Source organism: Talpa occidentalis, unplaced genomic scaffold (genome assembly GCF_014898055.3).
Source record: "Talpa occidentalis isolate TD23 unplaced genomic scaffold, MPIMG_talOcc4v2.1 talOcc4.17, whole genome shotgun sequence".
In the NCBI taxonomy this organism is placed as follows: Eukaryota; Metazoa; Chordata; class Mammalia; order Eulipotyphla; family Talpidae; genus Talpa; species Talpa occidentalis.
This window is the reverse complement of record NW_023601754.1, coordinates 29,546,721-29,565,580: the sequence shown is the minus strand read 5'-3', so window position 1 is coordinate 29,565,580 and position 18,860 is coordinate 29,546,721. Positions and strand designations below refer to the sequence as shown.

The window sequence follows — 18,860 nt, the reverse complement described above, 5'->3', positions numbered from 1 at the left end:
AGTAGCTCTTTTTATTCTGCTATAATATTGTGTTATGATGTCATGAGTGGTTGCCATGGAGGTAGTTGTCATGATGTGGGAGATGTGTGAACTCAGGTGTGGAGAAACTCAACAGTCAGAGTGGGTCTTTGAGAAAAAGAGACAAATCCTCTTTCATTCCCAAATCCATAAGAACAAATGGGTAAAGCAGAAAAAAAAGGGGTGAGGGTTGTCAATGTAAATATGATAACTGAAAATTAGCTTTTGAACAGCATGCTTTGTATGCTTTGCATAACATATTGGAAAGTCATCCATTTATTTATCTAAAGTATATTTTGATCACATATCTTGTAGCTGTAGTATGGTCTTAAAAATAACTTTGAAGTTCTTCCTTGGAGAAAAAAATATGACTTGTGATAGGCAAAGAGAACAATATATTATGAAGTCCAAGGAATACAGGTAAATCTTTTGGGTAAACCAAGAAGCTCAAAGGTGATATGTTTTTTGCCTAGTTGGGGTTAAAAAGGTTGCTGCAATCTCCAAAACAAAATAAGATACAGGCAAGCTAACAATGCAGCCAGACTGGCTTGCTGCTGGCATTTGACAAGCTAGGAAAATGAGACTGCAAAAATCCACAGGGAATTATTTTCCCCTTCGTGTTAATGAAGTACCATGCATTTCTTTCTTGCATGGAGGGGTGCTGGGGGTGAGGGCAAGGGTGCTGCTGAGCAAGTATTTTAAGGAAATGATCCAGAAGCCCTTGTCTCAGCTTGGAATGATCAATGTTATTACTGCTTGTTTGGAAGCTTTGTCTTTTCTTGGAAAGGACCCAGGGCTGGCAGACATAAGTGGTCAGTGTGGTGGCTGGTGGAGGAGGGAGATGCTGCCAGTGCAGCAAGTGCAGGGAGTCTCAGCGCCCTTGAGCACTGGATTCCAAGAGACCTGGGTTTCAGTCCCAGCTTTGCCACGGTACATTTTCTTTTTGACCTTTGCCAAAATCCTTTACTTCTCTGTTTTCTCATCCTTTTAATTCAGTGAGACTGTAACAGGGTGGTCCCCAGGAAAGGGGGAGGTTCCCTGCCCCACCCAAGGGAGGGTGGAGCTGAGCAGGAAGAGGAGAAGTGGCAGAAGAGACTGAGGAAGGAAGCAGGATGGAGCCAGGAGACCTGGAGGAGGCGCATGGAACCTAGAGACACGTGAAGAAACTGTGCTTGTCTTTTGGTCATGGACTGAGTGACACAGATGTGGGTGAGACCCATGGGGAGGTGACCATGGCAGCTTTTATCTTGATGTTGATTTTGCTCTTTTCCTTCCGGGCTTGTCTGGTTGTTTCTGACCCTTTTCTGTGGGTCCCCACTGGAAGATGCTTTAGACTTGTAGCAGGCTTTGGGGCCTTGTTCTGGGCCGATCCCATATGGATGGAGTTTTACACAAGAGGGGACGGGTAACTTTGGGTGCTTCATTTAGAAACTAGAATCTTTGCCTTTCCTGTATTGTTTTCCTAGTTGTATTAAAGTTCCTTCCCATTAAAGTCTCATATGTTTTTGTGTTGATGCGGCGGATGGCAGAACCCATTTAGAATAGGCAGGTTTGAGGGGTTTGGGCTGCCCCTCTCCCTGTCCTATAACAAGACTATTATGAAAACAAATATGTTAGGCATAAAATAAAAGTTTCAGGTCAGTTACAAATGCAAGGGGTTGGAACTTATTATTTGAGGTTTCAAGTCAGCACAAAGATATTATTTAGTTGTTAAATTGTTCAGTGAACTTTCAAGTTTAAGTGGGCACTTTGGTGAGCATTGGTGCTTCTAGCCAACCATGCAGGGAAGGCATTGCTTTGGGGAAAGGAGACAGTAATAGGATTCTCCAGAGAAACAGAACTAATAGGATATCTGTCTACATAGAGAAATCTTTAGCTGTTTCTATCTCTCTATCTGTCTATCTATTTACCCACCCATCTATCGAAATACCTGTTTGTCTAAGATTTATTGTGAGTAGTTGGTCCCATGGTCTGCTCTCTGTAAACTGGAGACCTAAGATAACAAGTGTTATAATTCACTCTAAGTCTGAAGGCCTGCGAACTAGGGGTCCTGGTGAGGTAAACCCCAGTCTGAGAGCAGAAGATGAGATAACATGGACTAGCTTAAACTGTGAAGCAGATAAAGGGACAAATTCCTCCTTCCTCAACCCTTTGTTCTATTCAGGTGCTCAAAGCCCACCCACCTTCATTGGGGAAGTCAATCTACTTTACTGAGCTCACTGATTCAAATGTTAATCTCTGCTGGAAAAATCCTCATGGACACACACCCAGGAATAATGAGTGTTTAATCTGAGCACCTCTGTGACCCACAGAAATTGACACCTAAAATTAACCACTGCAGAGAATGAAGTCCCTGGACAAGGTTCAGCTCTTACAGGTCAAGTAAACAAATGCTCCTTAGCCTGGCATTTGGGCCTTCTATAACACTCCCCAAATCCCCAATCTCATTTCCTTTTGCCACCAGGTGCACCTTTCACCTTGATCAAACCTGATTTGTCCATGGACATGCCTCTGCCATTCCTTTAGTAGTTTTGTCTTTCCTTCCCTGTTACTTTGGCCTAGTCCCTGACTTGCCCACCCTGTATTGGGCCTCCCTGCGATCTGCGCAGGTTGTACAAAGGTGCCTGCCCCGTGCAGGGAGATAGGGCTGAAATCCAGCCAAGTCACATGACCCATTGAGGGCCGTGTCTGGAAGAAGAATCCCTTTTCCCACTGAGAGGGTAGGGTGGCTGTGTGTGTATTAATAAAATTAATTTTTCATCTATGTTTGTTGTATTTTCTTGAGATTATAAATTCCTTGAAGGCTAGAGCTTTGTTTTTCTTGTAAATACCTCACATGGAATAATGTATAACTTGATTTTGAATTATGATCAGAGCACTGAGTTCTGAGTAAAAGGTTGCATTAGAAGCAACTGAAGACAGAGCTTACTTATTTTCTCTACTTGTGCTTTGCACATAAGTAGCCTTTAATACATATGTACACCCCTAATAAATATCTGCTTATTGCTTCTCTAGTAGTAGCAAGAAGCTATGAATGCCATGCTCTGTTTATGATTCTTCAGTACCCATCTTGGTTTCTCGGAAACAGAGATACGGAATGGGAGACCATTTCCCCTCTGAAAACACTGGTTTTTAGATGAGGTTCTTGGATCTGGGCCTACATGCTCTCCCACTTCCAGAGCAACACAGCACAGGGCTTTGAGTTGGGCCACAAAGTGGGCCTGTATCTTACTGCTCACTTAAGAGCGAGGTCTGCTCCATGTGCTGAAGGACAGCCATGCGTCTCTGTCCCCAAGGTGTTCCTGGATTGTTAGTGGAGAAGATATGAAGAGACTGGCCACACAATGATACAAGAGGCCCTGTAGCATCGGGAGCAGGTACTGAGGCTTAAGGGGTTGCCCGAGGCAGCAGAGATCTGCCCTCCCTGCATGGGGACAGGCTCAACTGGAGAGAGGAGGTGACCGTAAATGATGTAAAGCAATCTCATCCATGTGGTATGCAGATGGCTCTTGAAATAGCCATCCCCACCCCAGGCCCATCTATCATTGACCTTTCCACTTGGAGGCCTCAAAGTCTCCCTAAATCCATTATGTTCCGAGCTGATCTCAGGATCTTTTCACTCAAATCTGATCATCTTTCCAGATGGCACCACCCATCCATCTGGTTTGGTGAACTAGTTGGTAAATCCATTTGTTTGACTCTCTACTCTGAGCTCCCCAGTCCAATTTTACATCCAAATCTCTACCCTGGGCCCCCAATGTATTCTGAACCCATAGCTCCTTCTCTTCACAGCAGCTGCTGCAGTGAGCATTTCAAAATGCAAATGTGATCATGTCCTTCACTCCCCAAACTACCCTTCTCCCCTGCTTAAAACCTCTTGCCATCTCATTTCTCTTAGGATAAAGACCTGAATCCTCAGCAAGATCTTAAGACCCCCTCCCCACTGTCATCTGCTCTGGCAACTTCCCCAACTTCATCCCAGACTAGTACCCCTACTTCTGTCCTCAGTGGCACTGGCCACCTTCTTTCTGCCTTTGCAGACCCCAGGTCAAGGAGGAGCATCCTTTGCATGGAATCCTCTCTTGAGTTGCTGCTGCCACTCCTGCCCCATTTGCCTACTTCATCCTTTCTGTTGTACAGCTGTCAGCTCAAATATTTCTTCAAGGAAACCTTCCCTATCCTCCAGACTAATCCAGTCCACCCAGGAGTTCTCAGAACTCATTTCCTTATCAAACCCCCTTGGAAGTGTGCAAGGTGGCAAATCCTGCACACAAAGTGCTCCAGACAGGCACTGGTCTTATTTTGCTGGCTGACATGGAGGCATACCTCGTTCAGTGCCATGATGATGTCGTTTTTGGAGTTGATGGGTTTGGAGTGCGGGGTCTTTGGGTTCACTCTGGGAAAGATTTCACCAGAGCTCCCCTTTCAGCGACACACAATGAGTTTCCCAGGTGAGTTTCTCCATGAGACAGAGACAATAGTTATATTTAAAGAGCAGTTTTGTTAGGGAAAGGGGACAGAAGAATAAAGGACACTTGCATAGACACAAGTGGGTAGCAAGAGCTGCCCCAAAAGGAAGAGCTGAGAGAGGCCCGCAAGGTCGCAGGCTGGTGGCCTTGAGGAGAGTGGCCTCTGCTGAGGGAGGTCAGTGAAGGGAAGCCTTGGCATGGTACAGGTCACGGGCAGGCAAGAAGGCTGCTGCCCTGCGGAGGGACAGAGAGTTGGTGAAAGAAGCACCTGCATAGTCACAGGTGGGCAGAAGGACTGCTGCCTAGTTCCAGTGCAGAGATTGCACTGACATAGTCCTCTTCTCTTTGGAAAGGGCTCACTCCTTCATGGAATGGCTTGTTTGTTGTTGACTTTAAATAAATCATGTAGAATTTGAAAGAGGCCAGATTTCTAGAATGATTTGCAATGTCCTAGGTAAATGCTGGCTCTGCAGCAAGGGCCCAACTCCTGTATCCAAATCCCGGTCTCCTGGTAGATCAGTGTTTGAGTAAATGAGTGACTGGGGACAGATGAAGCCTTCACCCAGGAGCACAGTGTCGTGATTTGTCTGAAGGTCCCTGAGTGCCATCAGCAGAGCCGGCGGCCCTAATCTGCAATCCATCTGGCTGGACCTCATCCATCTTCAGTGTGAATGCTGCCCACATGGTGAGGCCCAGAGGATGTGTTCTGGGTGTTTTTCTGACTCGGTTCCTGAACCTTATGCATCTTTCTTGTACCTAGGAACACACCTCCCCTGACTGTCCTATTCCCTCACCACCTTGATTACAGCTACAACTGAATCACCCTCTTCCCATAAGGGTGCATTAATAAAGTGGAAGATTACAATTTCAATAAGGAGTTGTAAAAGATGAACCAGCCTCTAAAACACCAAGGACTTAGTCTGTAAGGGTGGAATTTCTGGTTGGGTGGGAGAATCCTGAACCTCTGGGTCTTTTGCATGGGAGATTGAGAAAGGACCTTTGCAATCACACACCACAGATGGGAAAACCGAGCAACCACATAGTGCATTTGAGGAAAATGAGGCCTCTAAGGCTACACCCCAGAGGTTTGTTCATCATATCATGTTTCCTCATGTCATTTTTAAATGGAGTCTTTCCCAACACCATTTCACCAAATTTAGGGAGCCCTGCATTTGGACCATCTATGTCCCATAAGTGTTTGGGGATCAGGAGGGCAGTGTCCTGGAGACAGGGAGCTTGGTCAGCAGAGCCCTAGATGCCGGCGTGACCCTGGGATCCGTGCTTTTAAATGCCATTATGAAATGCTGTCTGTCTAGAGCTCAGTGCCTTTTCCCATCAGACTAATGCAGCCCTGGTGGAGGGTGGGGTGGCGGCTGGCTGCCCAGCAATCTCACCGAGCATGAGCACAGAAGAGGGATTATGCTCGCTCAGGCAGACGCCTCATCACCATAATAAAAATGGGAGTTATGTTTATCGACTCATCAGGACTGCCCATTTAGATGATTACCCCGTTTTCAATCCCATTTCTAGAGAAAAGAGGATTGCTGGACACTTCCTCCGACCCCCAACCCTGGCAGTGCCCTGTTTGTCGAGGTTTTGAGGGTGAGGAGTTAGAAGTAGGCACACAGCAGGCTGAGAGCTTTGCCCGCTTTGTCTTCCAAAGCTGGCAAGCCACAGCGGGATGGCTGTCCCCAGAGAGATAGGAGAGGAGGAGAAACAGCCCAACAGGGGCCTGGAGCAGCTGGCTGGCGTCAGTGATTTCCTGCAGGAGACCTTGCACCCTCCTGTTGCCCCTCTGCCTTCTCCCATGTGCTGCTAAAATAAACTAGAGCATCCCCTAGGCTGCATCGTCTAAATGCAGGTCCTCAGCCTCATCTCTGTGGAACCCAGGTAGATGGTGGCAGCAGCGTCTATTTGGAACAAGATAGGGAGGAGGTAAGACAGAAAGATCCCTGAGCAGCTGGAATACACATTACAGAGTTTCTCTTTACACACAGAAGAGCCTTTTGGGTCCTTGCTCAGAGACCATTAACTCTTACTTAACACAGAGCTCTAATTAGCTTGATAAACTGCTTTCTGACACCTAAGCAGATTGGAAGTGGGAATTGAAAGTGGGAACCACTGTCATAAGCTGGAGCCAACAGTTAAGAGGTGACATCTGTGGGGACAGTGTGGATGGGAATCCTGCTCCCAGGGGAGCATTGGGTGAATGGCTCCAGAGTCCCCCCCAACTTCTCAGTTCGTGGCTCTGGGTGTGTCTGGTTGGACTGTGATGGTGAAGGGTAGAGGAATGGCAGGGATGGAGACATCAGTGAGGATTTGGTGCCTACCAGGAAATGTGGCCATGTGTTTGGGGGAGATCCCGAGTTTTGGTGCTCAGAAGTACTTGCCAGCTTTTGCTAGAGTCCTCTAGGCACAGCGTCTGCTCTTTATCCTCCTTTGTTCTTTTCCACAAGAGTGAATTTTTATGGATGTGTCTAGAAGAAATTCCATGAGACGTCAGAGAGTAATAGGTAGACATGGGGGGAGACAGGCCTGTGTTCAAATCCTGGCTCCCACCAAGGCACCTGGGTCACCTTGTGAAGTTCCTGCTACAAACATTTTGCCTCACACTCTCACCTGCTTTGGCCTTTCAGCAACTCTTCACTCTCCCTCCACTCAGCTCAGGATGAACGCCTTTCCTTGCAGAAATTTTCAGGATGTCCAGTGAAATTTGAATTTCAGATAAATACCAAATAATTTTGTAGTGTATTTATGCTCCAAATGCTCAAAAACAGCAACAAAAAATTAGTTGTTTATCTGAATTGAGATTTAACAGGAAATCCTGTAATTTTAAATAAACTTTTCTTTTTAGCATCATTGTAGATTACAGAAAATTACAAAGATTTGGCAGTTACACACATGAATGTCTTACATTGGCACTAATTTGTCACAATTAGTGAATGAATGTTGACATAGTATCATTAACTAAAGCCCAGACTTTATTAGATTCCTTTAGTTTTTACCTAATGCCCTTTTCTGTTTTAGGATCCCATTCAGGAGACCACAGCACGTTTCGTAGTCTTGTCTTCCTGGCTGGGACAGTTTGTCAGACATTCAGTGTTTTTGATGACTTGGACAGTTTCAAGGAGCACCAGTCAGGTGTTTTGGGTCTGCCTAGTACTTTTCTCATGAGACTAGAGTGACATGTTTTGGGGAGGCAGCCAGAAGAGGTTAAGTGCCATTTTCATTCCATTGTGTCAAGGGTAGTACTTCCCATATGAGGTTGACCTTGATTACCTGGCTGAGGTGGATTTCCCATTTTAATATCCTGTGCTTTTATTTGCTAAATCCAGTACCCTGTTCCAGGTGAAGGAATCCTTCTTCATGATCAGGTCACTAGCTTACTGCTGTGGACTTTTCTGCTCCAACCTTAGGAACTGCCAGCAATCTACCTAATGAACAAATCTCTGTCTCTGTCACTGCCAGGCCTTAGCATATGCTCTTTCCTCTGCCTGGGGTGTTGGACTCACACACACACACCTTCTTCCTGCTAAGGCCTGTGAGGTACTGGTCTCAGCCCTGGACCCACTCTGGGAGCTGCTTGTCACTCTGTGGTTACGATATGTTTGCTTCTCTGTCTCCCTGATTTCACAGCATCCTCAGCATCTTGTACAGAATATTAGAAATCAGTAAATAAATGCTGAATAAGTGAATGCTGATTCCAAACAGACCAGGAAGAGTGGTGTCTGCCTTGTAAACAATAGAGGTTCAGTCCATGCCTGTTTCTTCATTATAGAGAAAATAACCTTCCTTAAATCTGAGCGACTATATTAAGTTTGTGCTTGCCCAACACCCTCAAATCATGCCCCTACCTGGAGACACGATTAGGCCCTCCCCCCCCTTTTTTTGACTCTAGTCCTTCCTCTCCCCGGGTTTTGACTTTCTAGTGACGATTTAAAAAAAAAAAAAAAAAACCTTTGAGTATCTGAATAGGATGCCCATAAGTTATTTGCTTGCTGGTTTTCTTTCCTTCCTTGTCTGGGAAACCATCCTAACTAAAGTATAAGAGAGATTAGCAGCTTTTCCCCAACTCAGACAACCCCATCCCCTCCTTTGTGCCTCAGTTTCCCCATCACCCAAGGAGGATATAAGACCAGGTGGGCACTTAGCCACAGGCATTCAATAGAAAAGTGTTTGAACAAAAGTCAGGTGAGGGCCTCCCTGGTGGCGCAAGGGGTTAAGCATCAGCACTATGAAGCAGTCCATAGCCACTGCAGCACAAGTTCGATCCCTGGCCAAGGAGGTGACCCATATGGCGCAGCAGACCTCTCCTGTCTCGCCTGCTGCTCCCCTCAGCACTGTGTTTCAGTAGATCCACATGTTCTACTCCCCACTCTGTCTGGTGAATCCTCTCACCCCCTGCACCCCTGGCCTACACCCCAGTTCTTGTATGCATAAATAAATCAATCTTAAAAAAAAAAGTCAGGTGAGACACTGGGCGGGTGGGGTTTAAGTGTTCAAGTATTAAAATGAGCGTGAGAGCATGTGCAGGTTACATTCAAACTGGCACATAAACTTCCTCACAGCTCCCTAGCTGTTGGCTGTAGAAGGAGCCAACCCCATTCTTGCTCCTTTCTCCCAGTCTGCTTCCTTCCTCTGGCTTCTTTGCCCCAGCACATCTCCAAAGTTCTTCCAGCTCCAATGAGCAGAGCCCCTTGTAGCTCCCCTCAGCTCGACTGTACCATCACATTCACATTCACTTCCTGGAGGACAAGTTCCCCTGGGCTCCTGCAGACCCCAGTGTGGGCATTATTATAGGTGGCCCTGGGCTCATTCTTTCAAAGTGAAGGGCTGCTTGTCCCTCTGAGGCAAAGCCATTCTTCCTGGAGAGGAAAGCCTTGTCATTCCCCATGCGCTTCTCAGGCGCCTTTTCTCTCTATCAGCATCAGTGGGTATTAATTCTCTTAATTCCCTGCAGCTGGCCTCACTTTGCATGGATGTTTGGGGGTGAGGTTCTTTTGTTCCCCTTTCCTTTCTTCCTAAGCAAACATTTTCTTTTGAGTTCTGGATAAACGTCATTCCAAGTTTTTGGTGGGAAGCCGCTCTCTCCAGAACTTTTCCCCAGGGCTGGGCATAGGGGCAGCAAACAGTAAGAAGCCATTTCCTGTGGTTAGAGAAATGAGCCTGCCATGGAGGGCAGGCTTCTGCATGGAGAGGCAGGGCTAAAAGGGGTGCAAGGGGCCCATGTTCAAATCTGGAGTCACACCAATTTGCTGTGTGACCTTGGGAAATCCCCTTATCCTCTCTGTGTCACATTCTTGCTTGCAATTTTTTTTTTTTTTAAAGTTTTATTTATTTTTTTTTAGAGGCATGTTTTATTTACTTATTTATTTGTTTGTTTTGTTTGTACAAGCACTGGGTACAGTCAGAAGCACGGGAGGGTGAGAGAATTCACCAGAGCCAGAGCGGGGAGCAGAGCAGGCAGAAGGACCGAAGTACACTGCTGAGGGGAGCAGCGGGCGGCAGGAGAGGTCTGCGCGCCATGTGGGACCCTCCTCTGGTGGCCGGGGAGCAGCCGGGGATCGAACCGGCGCCACAGAGGCCGCGGGCAGCTTTGCAACCCAGCGCTCAACCGCTGCGCCACCGGGGAGGCCCTTGCTTGCAATTTTTAAGAATACTTTGGGACCCTCTCTTACCCTGAAAACGAGTCAGTGAAATATGAATCAGTGAAAACATGTTGTTGGTCAAATATTGGAGATATTATATGGTGTGCTCCAGGGTTTCTCAACCTCAGTGCTATATGACCTTTGGAAAGGGGGATAAATGTGGGGGGCTGTCCTGTAGGTTGACCTCTTGCCTTGTCCGTGACCTCTACTCACTAGATTCCAGTACTGCTTCCTGAGTTCTGACAATCAAAAATGTCTTCAAACATTGCCCAGGGCCTCCCTGGTGGTGTAAGGGCTTAAGTCTCAGCACTATGAAGCTATCCGCAGCCACTGCAGCCCAAGTTCAATCCTGGGCCAGGGAACTGACCCACATGGCAGCAGACCTCTCCTGTCTCGCCCTCTGCTCCCCTCAGCAGTGTATTTAGTCAGTCTGCCTGTTCTGTTCCCAGTTCTGTCTCTGGTGAATCCTCTCAACAGCCCCCCTTCACCGTGCACCTCTGTTCTGCACCCCAGCTCTTATATGCCTAAATAAATAATATAAATCTTTAAAAAACTTGCCTAATCTAACAGGTAAACAGTGAGAACCACCTTTGAAGGATGGTGGGACAGTGTTACTTAGATTCATTCTCTATGGCATCAGAGGCTCTTGTGATGCAGTGTTTTAGGACACTACTTCTTCAACTATTTTTTCTGCCCATTTTTCTTTTTCACCTGTAAGGTTCTGAGTTTTCTATTATATATCATATATTGAGATTATATTATATTATATTATATTATATTATATTATATTATATTATATTATATTATATTATATTATACTTGTATTATATATCATGTATCTGATAGTGCCCCACAGATTAGGCTTAGGCAAGTGCAGTGCCTAAGCCCCAGTGGGACAATCATGATATGGGTCCTTAGAATTCCAGAGTGAGGCCATGCCCCCAGCACTAGAGAACTGCATGCCCTTTGGAAAGCATCTCCTGGTGTGTGACTAGATCCTGATTAAGAAACAGTACTCAATCATTGCCACCAATGAGCATGCATCTGGAACTGCCAGCCATTGCTGTGATGCTTTCAATATCCCTTCAGCCTCCCCTTATGAATAGAGAAGTAAACTTTGATCTCTCCTGCATAAGCAAGGATACATTCCCAGACCTGCTTTCCAAGTTGGCATCTAGTCCAAGAGTTGTGAGAAGCTTAGGTGACCATAGCCATGGAAGAGCAGAGGGAGCTGGGACCCACTTGCAAAGGTTCTCACATGGTCCTGCTCTCCACAGCAACTTCTCTCTGCATAGGTTCCTGGGAGGAGGATGAATTCCTCCTTGTGGTCTGTGCTTATGTTTTAGTCCAAATCCACATTGCTCCCCTGGCACTCAGTACCCAGATCCGGCTGTGGTTCCACTTTATTCACAAGCCCAGGAGGCACCTCTGTGGGTTCTCTGTCCTCGCTCCCCATCTAGCTCCCAGCCAGGTTCTCAATCACTGACAAGTTCCCTTAAAGGTCACATGTCCTTCCAAGGAACAATCAATCCCAGGAAGTAGGAGCATCACCTAAAATCTATCTTTGCCCAACTTCTTTGACTCTGCTGTGGTTGCCACGGCCTGGCTCACAGCTGCAGGTGCCCTGGAAGCAGCATGTTCTGGGGACTCAAGACTGCCTTGAGCCTCGCATGTCTAACAAATCCCCTACCCTGGGACTTCCACCTAAGAGGGGGACTCAGGGCATCTTGCATCACTCCCTACTTTGCCAACCTGGCTTCCCTTCTCTTTTCTTGTCAAGGGGCAGATTCTCCACTTTGTCCTCTCTACTTTGGGGTTCTCTAAACCAAACTCTACTTCTTTACCATAATGGTTGCCAGGAGTAGGAGAAATGCTTTATAGTGCTGAAATGTAAAACATACTGCTTTATTCTTTTCAAAAGACTATCCCCATAGTTTCAAAGCAGTGTCCCCAGATATATAAAGATTTCTTTGATAATGAACAATTTTTAAAGGAAAAGTTACTAAGTCAATTGATAGCCAAGTTAACAGTGGAAATAATACAAATTGTGACACTAGAGTGTTAAGGACTGAATTTTGGGGAATACCAAGATACATAGAAGGAGCTGGGTGGATACATAAGTGGAAAAGACCTTCTCAAGGAGGAAGATAGTTATGTCCACAACCAAGTAGGAAGCAAGAGAGGCTGGGAAGGCAAGCACCGAGGAGTTAAAGAGAATCTAGGAAAGCTTTTTGGAAGAGGTGGTAGTTGAATTGGGCTTTAAAAGATAAACTGGAGAAGAAAGACATCCAAGATGTATGTGGGGGGATGTGACAGTAAGATAGTACATGTGAAAGCACTTTAAAAACTATTGAACAAGTAGAGGTAGAGAAAGTTGGTATTATTCCCTTGGCTACAGGGATAGAATTATGGGCCTTTTAGGTGGGCCAGAAGGGAGAAGATAGTCTAAGGAGCCTCATTTTGTAAATAAAATGGACATTGAAGACCCTGGTTGGTAGGACCTGGGGGATGCCATTTTGCGTTGACATCTCTCACCTCCCTGCCAGAAATCTCCTCTTCTTGGGAACCTCTCTACCTCTGCACCCTACTCTGGGTTCTCCTGCATCACAGTGAGGGAGGGGAGGGCCTGAAACTTCATTCATACTTGTATCTCTAGAATGTAGAAACCTACAAGTCTGCAGTGTTGTGTAAAATAGGAAGAATGAGGCCTGGAGGAAAGAAAGAATTTGTTCAAGAGCGTTCTTGACTTAGAGGAATAATCAAGGTAAAACCCAGGTGTCTGGAAAAAGTTTCCCAAGGCCATGGGTCAGAGCATGCAGCCTTTTAGAGTGTATGAGTGGTGTTAGAAAGGAAAGTGTAGGGGCCTCCCTGGTGTTGCAGGGGTTAAAGTCTCAGGGCTATCAAGCTATCGTCAGCCACTGTGACATGAGTTCAATCCCCGGCCAGGAAGGTAGCCCACATGTGGCGCAGCAGACCTCTCCTGTCTTGCCCTGTGCTCTCTTCAGCAGAGTATTTCAGTTGATCACCTCCAGGGTGAACTGTTAGAACATCCAGATGTCTCATATAGACAGTCCCTTCTTCCTTACCCCCGCCCATCGTTCTCAACCATCATCACACAAAAGATTGCTGTCTACAGTTGTTCCCTGGATTTCAGGGGCAATTTGAGGTTAATTTGAATTTTATGTGATTTCTGCTGAATTAATAATCAAAGCCTCGCATAGGACTCTACTGAAACCTTTCCATAATTCCTGGCACTGTCAGCAGAAAATCAGAACTGGAGTTGGAATTAGGGAGTAAGATATTTACTAGTGGACTTCAAATCGACAAAGATTTACAGTAAAGCACATTAGGCAGCCTGTTGCTTCAACACTGAAGAGAACCTTTCCTGCTTGTGCGGAGGTCTGCAGCTAGCACGAGCTTAAAACTGAACACATGTACGATCTTATTGGACCCCTTGTCTGTCTCAGGAGGTGACTACCCTGGGAATTCTCCTGTGCCTTAGCCTGATGCTTCTTAAATCAAGAAGCATTGTTTCTCCAAGGGGTGGGGCAAAAGGATGCATTTTCAACAAAAGCCCCAGATAAATCTCACTCTACCAGGCCAGTACCAAACCTTTGGTTAGCCCCATTTTTGCTCCTTTATCCTCAGTGAGGCCTGGAGCCTGTTGGGGCAAGATGGTGATGTTCTGGGTCCCATCCCTGCTCCTCCATGATCCACTAACTGTCACTCAGAGCATGGCCTCCTGATAGAAGGAGAACTGCAGTGACAACCCAGATGCTGCTTATTGTTTATTGCTGCTTAACTTTACCTCCCTGGGCTTGTTTCTTCATATTTACACTGGGGGTTCTGGGTCTAGATCAGAATTGCAGAGACTTCATCTACAACATAACTCAGTACACAGCCTGCAGAAATTATGTTGGGCTTCCACTGTGATATTTTTTTAAATTAAATTTTAAAAAAAAAATTTTTAGATTTATTTTTTATTTATACAAGAGCAGGGGTACAGGCCAGATGCACGGGAGGGTGAGAGGATTCACCAGAGACAGAGCGGGGAACAGAACAGGCAGACTGACGAAATACACTGCTGAGGGGAGCAGTGGGTGAGACAGGAGAGATCTGCTCGCCATGTGGGTTCCTCCGAGGCCGGCAGGGATTGAACCAGCACTGCAGAGGCTGCGGACAGCTTCACAGCACTGCGCTCAACCACCTGCACCACCAGGGAGGCCCCTGTGATATTTTAAAGGCAAGTCATATACAAATTAAGAGGTTTGGCCTACTTCTGTAATCAGAAAGCAAATGTTCACTGGAATTGAGAAGTCACTGCCCCTTTATAGAGAGCATCTGCTGTCTAGCTTTTTTCACAGTCCCCACATCCCCCATTGTGTCTCCTGGTCAACTTTATTCACTGCTTATTTGCTGCCTCCCTGACCTCTGTAGGCATTTGAGTTTGAGGTCTCTGACTTATTTAATACCAAATGTCCTTTCCACTCTGCTGTCCTATGAGTCCAACCCTACCAAGTTATCTTTTCCCAAGTCAGTGGTTAATCATCAGCTTCTTCTTATGTAAATCAGAACAGGAAAGTCTTGTTTGGCAATTTGTTTGAAAATCTTTGTCTGATGCTATTCTTCACCAATCCTGCATCCTGTGGCAGCCTGCTCAACATTTGTCTTCTAAGAGGGAGCTGGCTCTTTTTACTGACCACAGTTCTCTGAGGCCAGCAGTGGCTGTGATGTCCTGGGAGTTCAGGGGAGCCAGCCGGATGATCAAAATGAAGGTGCATCCAGTCCAGATCCTGATCTGGGCTGTTTTAGTCTTTGCAGCTGCCACCAAGGGTGAGATATTTGGTGTGAAACAGAGGGCTCTCAGGAGTGGGATTGGGAGATTTCCCTACCTTGGAGGATTTTTTTTTTTTACAGTCATGGTCTCTGGGGTCCCGCGGAAGATTGTATGGTAACCTCAGGCACCTGGTCTTTATTGCTGGTAGTTAGAGTCTCCTTCTTGGGTACAGGTAGAACTCAAAAGACCCTGGTCCTGCCCTTGGTTGCTCACATCCTGCTTGGAGAGGGCTTGGAGAGCACTGTCCTGGGTGCATGAAACAGAATTTGTACTGTAGTGGCAGCCGCCAGGCAGGACATTAAGACAACTGGGTCCTGCTAAGCAAATAGCTGGACAGTTAAGGCCCCGTATTCTATGTGGACAGAAACACTTGCACTCAGTTTTCCAAAGTGCCATCCTCATACCGCTGGGGGTGGATGAGGTAATTACAAGTTGTATCTGAATCAGAGGATTTTTTTCTTTTTAATATTCATTGATGTATAAAATTATTTTCATGTGTTTTCAAAAGCATACACCTGACTCATTAAAACTACCATTCCATAGATGTAATTGCTTAGGATTCCTCTAGATAAAATTTTATGTTTTTATTATTTTTTAAAGATTTATTTATTTATTTTTACAAGCACTGGGTACAGTCAGAAGCACAGGAGGGTGAGAGAATTCACCAGAGCCAGAGCAGGGAACAGAACAGCCAGACTGACAAAATACACTGCTGAGGGGAGCTGCAGGCACGGCAGGAGAGGTCTGCGCGCCATGTGGGACCCTCGCTGGCGGCCGGGGATCAAACTGGTGCTGCAGAGGCTGCGGGCAGCTTCGCAGCCCAGCACTCAACCGCTGCACCACCAGGGAAGGCCCTAAGTAAAATTTTAAAAGCTTATTTAAATTTAATTTTAAGAAAAAAGTTTGTCAGTAGTTTCCATACAGGAGATGCACAGCCATGGCAACAATTGAACTGAGAGTTACGAAAATGCCAAAATTTTTGAAAACTCTGGGCCAGAAGATTTTATAGATCGTAGGGTCTTAGACTCTGGTATATATCCGTTTCATGGTAAAGGAAAGCTTCAGTGCTGTAGAGGGAGATGGTTTCCCAAATTAACAAATTAAGGGGAATTGTGTGGCTTATTCCTTGCTCTTAGGAGGAACTCAATGGGTGCTCTCGCACAAGTGACTTCTAAGACAAACTTGAAGGAAGCTATAGACATGCTTCATTGAAAAGGAATCCTGATATTTCCCATTCGTTGTCTAAGTCAAGAACAATCGTCCGCTAGAGGGAGCTCCAAGTTTGGCTTGTTGCCTGCCACCTGCCAACCAGCTCCTGATTCCACCCCTTCTTCCCTGTTTGTTCCCACAGGGCTGGCTGCTGATGCCCCATGGAGGAACACCAGACTGGGATGGGTCCAGGGGAAGCAAGTCACTGTGCTAGGAAGCATCATGCCTGTGAACGTGTTCCTTGGGATCCCCTATGCAGCACCCCCTCTAGGATCCTTGCGATTTGAAGAAACCGAAGCCTGCGTTACCCTGGAAGGGCTCCCGAAAAGCCACTTCCTACCCTAAATTGTAAGCCCGAGCTCAGTCCCATGAGTGGTCTACAACCTGGGCGCAGGGGCAGAGCATTGAGGGGGATAACGGTCTTGCAGCCCAATGGGAAAGGAGACGCTGGGTGGGCATTGGGGAGGGGGAGGAGAGGACTACAGAAGTGCTAGAAAGCTTCATTTCTGATACAGATTCCTGTGCTGGGCCCAGGAAATTCTATTATCTGACAACTCTCTAGGGATTCTGAGGACCAATCAGGTTTGGGAACCACTGCAATAGCCTTATTGAGTCTTTTGGTTGGAAGGGATTGCAGAGGTGTTTCTGTGTGACTTCTAACCCTCTCACCCTGGTCTAGCCTCTATGGTCATGCTGGGGAAGAAGGGTTTTAGAGCTAAGAACCCCCTTAGTGGCCTTTTATCTCTAGCACTCAACACTGTGCCCAGTGTGGGGTCTGGCCCATAGTGGGAAATCTACCAGTGCTTGTGGAATGAGTACATGAGTGTGTTTCTGTGACATGGGAGGCAGGGAGTTAAGCAGAGCCCACTTACTATGAATTTTCATGTTCCAGTGGCCAACTAGTAATAGTTCCAGGTGAAATGTGGAGGGTCCTTGAGTATTAGATCGGAGGTGGGACTTGGAAATCCCAAGAATCTTTTTTTTTTAAGATTTATTTATTTTTATACAAGAACTGGGGTACAGGCCAGATGCGCGGGAGGGTGAGAGGATTCACCAGAGCCAAAGCGGGGAACTGAACAGGCAGAATGACGAAATACACCGCTGAGGGGAGCAGTGGGTGAGACAGGTGAGGTCTGCTTTGCCATGTGGGATTCTCGCTGGCCAGCCGGGAATCAAACTCGCACTGCAGAGGCTGCAGAAAGCTCCACAGCGTGGCACTCAAGTGCCTGCACCACCAGGGAGGCCCTCCCAAGAATCTTCTGACTCAAATTCTGTGAAGCCTCAGTCAGGTTGGCCACCTTTGGCTCTTGATGTTGGAGTCCCAGGTAGAATGAATGTTCTAGTGCCAAGAAGCTCCCTAAGTCACAGAAAAACTATGTAGCCTTGGGGCCAAGGACACTTAGCTGAAACTCAGCTGTTCATTCATTCATTCATTTCTTCATTCAACGAATATCCATGGGAACCAGCTCAACCATTAGCTCTTTATTAGGCCCTGGGGGAAACCAGAATGGTTTAGGCACAGCTGCCCTCAAAGAACCTGTAGGCTGGTATTTGTGGTGGTGACATAAACAATAATGACAACAAAATACATAGACTGAATGACAAGTGTAGCCATTATTGGAGAAGGGCACCAGGACACACAGAGAACCACCTCGCCTCACCTTCAAGGGAAGTTAAGGATAGCTGTATTGTGGAGCCTTGATTTCTGATTTAACCTTGTATCAGGGTTGGTGCTAGGGGCTATGGCATACAGGCTTTTGGCTGCTCAATAAGTTGAGGACACTGGTGAGTAAGCCTAGGAGACATTCTAGGAAATAACATAAAATATATAGATGTTTACAAAGATGATCTAAATGAAAAAAATATCAGAAGGTTTCTTGGAGGATCCTGAAAGGGGAGAATTGTACTGAAAGGGGAGAACATGAGGAACTAGATATGTGATAATAGTCTTGGCAGAGGGACTGGCTTGAGCAAAACCCTGGACACAGGAGCCTTCCTGCCCTCCTTTGTCAGTTGGTTCCTGTGAATGTCATTGCATTTCTCTGGAGATCAAAAAGGGAGCTTCCTGAGGAAAGCCCTTGATATGCTAGTCAGTGTATAGCCCTCTAGTTTGGGGAATTGTTGAGCCAGTTTGAGTCTTGATGCATGTGTCTGGATTACAGTGGTGGGTGTAGACATAGGTGAGAGTGCCTGGAGTTAATGGTATAATTATTCTGCACAGTGTGCTTTTCCTTCCCTTTTTGGGTAGTTTGTACCTTCATGGGAGGATGAGGCATGATTAGACTTTGTACCGATCCAATAGCTCCCATAAACCTCTTCGGCTCAGGCACAGGGAAAGTCCAGGCCTCCCCTCTGGCTGACTTAGAGAACTGGCTGACTTAGGAGTCAAGAACTGACTCCTAAGCAAGTTGGCTGACAGCACCTCTGGGGGTCTCTCCTTCCCTTTTCCAAGGTGCTTCCAGAACGCAGACTGGCTGATCACAGATGAAAACATACTCAAGGTGCTTTACCCCAAACTGGAAGTGTCAGAAGACTGCCTGTACCTTAACATCTACGTGCCTGCCCATGCAGACTCTGACTCCAAGCTCCCTGTAAGGCTACCCGTCATGTTGGGGTCTCCAGCCAGCAGGTTGTGTTGTCTGGGTGTCTGGAATCTGACCTGGCCCCTTTTTGTATGAG

At 46.4% G+C, this 18,860-nt stretch overlaps 1 pseudogene; it reads left to right on the top strand.

Moving 5' to 3' along the window:
• The first annotated feature begins 14,895 nt into the window (after positions 1-14,895).
• Positions 14,896-18,860, top strand: part of LOC119250336 (carboxylesterase 5A-like) — a 27,209-nt pseudogene continuing 23,244 nt past the window's right edge.